The 3,072-nt window shown below is 42.4% G+C and overlaps 1 long non-coding RNA gene across 1 annotated transcript; it reads left to right on the top strand.

Annotated features, from left to right (window-relative positions):
• The first annotated feature begins 443 nt into the window (after positions 1 to 443).
• Positions 444 to 1,734, top strand: LOC138824114 (uncharacterized). Its single transcript, XR_011370998.1, has 2 exons — positions 444 to 1,041; positions 1,172 to 1,734. It is a non-coding gene; the product is annotated as an uncharacterized lncRNA (long non-coding RNA).
• The last annotated feature ends 1,338 nt before the right edge of the window (positions 1,735 to 3,072 follow it).

The following is a 3,072-nucleotide window of genomic DNA, read 5'->3' as shown; positions in this document are numbered from 1 at the left end:
TAGCCCTGGACTGAAGAGTTAGGGGACAGCATTCAAGCCCTGAGTCTGGGACTCAAAGTGGCAGAGTGCTAGCCTTGAGCTGTAGAGCTGAGGGACAGTGCTCAGGCCCCGAGTTCAAGTCCAGAGACCAGCTAAAGGGAAATGCCAATGAGGCATTTATCCCAATGTGGAGAAGACACTCCTGGGACGAAAGCAATGGAGGAGCATCCAGAGGCAGTAAAGCCACTGCTTGGATGGCAGAAATGTCAGATCCTAGAGTCATTTGTGCGTGGCCCTTCAAAACAGGTCAAAGCCAGGAGGTCATAGGAAGATAGTTTGGAAGCATGCCTAATGTTCATGACTACCTTGTAAGGGACAAGAACTTGCCAGTCCTCTGTGATAGTGAAAAGCTAATGTTATAAAATGTGGGGGATAGTTTAAATCTCAACCCCTTTATGTACCAAAAGCTCTAATTAGCAGTAATATTGAAATATTGAGCTGACACCAGCTACATGAAATTCATCTGCTCAGGAAAAAGTTTGTAAACCTGAGAGTGTGTTTCTATTGATATCTGTCTAAAGGCCTGCAAAGGTAACTTAAGCATCTTAGGCATTGTTGGGATCATTAGAGGTCACATTCCTAAGCCATCTAGGAAGATGCTTTTGCAAACTAGAGTGCTAAACAAGCTACACTGCTGTAGCCAGAGAAAAGGTCTGTGCAGTTGTCAAAAGTTAAAATATTGTTCTTAATGACATCTAACCCTGATGGCCTCTTTGTAAAATAGGCTAAGGTTATAAGTTCCTGGCTAGGTAAGATCAATGCCCCTAAAGTCAGCTTGAAGAAGTTACAGAAAATGGACCTTCGCCCTTCTACCCCCAATTTAAGATCAAGGGTCCAGAGTCAGTTTTGGAAAAATGAGGCAAGATAGATAAAAAAAAAAAAAAGGCACAAAGAATAGTGTTAACTGTTGTAGGTGTTCAAGGTGTGAAGACTGCATCTGTCAGAGATGGCTACAAGACTAAGCCTTCTGAGCCTTCTGTGTCTATTTTACAAAAATATCTGGTTAGTAAAAAAAAAAAAAAAAAAAAAAAAGAGTTGTGATTTTGGTAAATTGTCCTGGGCTATTGTTTAAAGATCTTAAAAACCAGCAGGATCAAAGCCTGCCAAGCCTATGCAATGTATCCTTAACCAGTCTCTGTAGGAATTTACAGCCCAGCATGAGGTGTGACAGTCCCTTGGAGCCACTGAGAGACCCTGCTGTTGCTGCTGCTGCTGCTGCTGCATACCCTAATGGGTAAAGTTCAACGATGGCCTGACAGCCACCTGGAGAAACTCCTGCCTGATTCCATCACCTGAGTCGGCTTCCTGGTTGACTGCTGCTAAATCTAAGATATTGTGGGACATTCTTTTGGGTGATATCCAGAAACCCTCTATTCCCACAGTGGATACTGGGGACAAGAATATCACTGGCTTGCTTGCCTTAGGCACTTCAGTGCATAGTGACTGGAAATCCACTCTATGGTCACAGCCTAGTTTGGCTCTGGTATGGTAATAACCTGAGTGTGTTATCAGTGGAGGTAATACTCTTAGCCTTAAAATCTAGCAAGCTTCTGCATCACAGTGGTGCCTTAAGGCTGTTCTAAGATAAAGGTTCCACAAGCCAAAGGAAAATTGGGCAGTTTTAAACTACAGCCACGAAGATGCTCAAAAAATCGTAAAAAAAGAGGGTAGTAAAGAAAGCCTTGAAAAAAAAAATGTAAGGGGCTCTGGTACTGTTATTTTTGTTACAATCGGACCTTGTATACTCAACAGACTGGTGTCTTTTGTAAAAGAAAAAGATCAGCGCAGTCCTTCTATTAGTTCTGAGATCCAAATACCAAGCATTGAGAACAACTGACACCCCACAAGATAATATAGAGACACCCCTACGACTGAGATAAGAACCCCCTAAATTTTAAGATTAAAATTAGCCCAAAGAAAAATGGGGGAATAAAAAATTAAAAATTAGAGTTACATTTTACAATTGCTAACTGCTGGTTTTGCTTCTGTAAACTTGTTTGCGCTAGCACTGACCCTTCCCCTCCCTGGAGATATATAAAAAGTTTCAGAGTCTAGATGTTGGCCCTGGGACAAGCTCTGTAGTCGTAATTAAAGGGCTAACAAGTAAATTCCCCAAATGGCTAAATGGGACCCAAGATAAGAAACAAGGAGTATGTTCCTCCGCATTCCTGTGTAAAAACTCCCGATTTAGGGGGCTCAAGATAAGGGCCATTTGATGAGCCCAGCAGACTAGGCCAAGTGTTAATCACAAGCCTGTAACACTGTAGATTCCCTAACCCTTACCTCCCAGAGTGACTACCTCAGTTTGATCATCCGCGCTAATTGTTTTATTGCAAAGAGTGTTATAAACTTCCCCAGGTAGTATGACATTGATGTTGGGATATCCTCCTTTTCCCTGTGCAACAATGTTATTAATGTTTCTGCCTCCCTATACTCACAACAGAGCCAGGTTTTTGTTTGTGGCAATAATATGGCCTATACTGTACTTCCACAAAATTGGACAGGGCTCTGTATTCCAGCTATTTTGCTCCCAGACATTGACTTGATTTCCGGAGATGAGCCAGTACCCATTCCTGCCTTTGATTATTTTGTTCCCTGACATAAAAGGGTGGTACAATTTATTCCCCTACTGATAGGACTTGGAGTGGCTGGTACTTTAGGCACTGGGACTGCAGGATTAGCCACTGCTGTCTCCTCATACTCCAAGCTTTCACAACAATTAGCTGATGATATTACTAAAGTTTATCAGTCTGTTAAAGATCTTCAGGATCAGTTAGATTCATTAGCTGAGGTGGCTTTACAAAATCGCAGAGGTTTAGATCTTTTAACTGCTGACAGAGGTGGCATTTGCTTAACTTTACAGGAAAAGTGCTGTTTTTATGCCAATAAGTCTGGCATTGTAAGAGATTGAGTTAGAAAACATCAGGAGGAGATTGAAAGACGGCGACATGAGTTTTTGAGCGCCCTATTTGGGCTGCTTGGGGGGGGACTTTTACCCTATGTTCTTCCCCTCCTGGGTCCCCTTGTTGGATT

Source organism: Dipodomys merriami, unplaced genomic scaffold (assembly GCF_024711535.1).
Source record: "Dipodomys merriami isolate MVZ:Mamm:240054 unplaced genomic scaffold, mDipMer1.0.p SCAF_126, whole genome shotgun sequence".
Taxonomy (NCBI): Eukaryota; Metazoa; Chordata; class Mammalia; order Rodentia; family Heteromyidae; genus Dipodomys; species Dipodomys merriami.
Note: the sequence above shows the minus strand (reverse complement) of the source record. Positions and strands in the feature narration are given on the sequence as shown.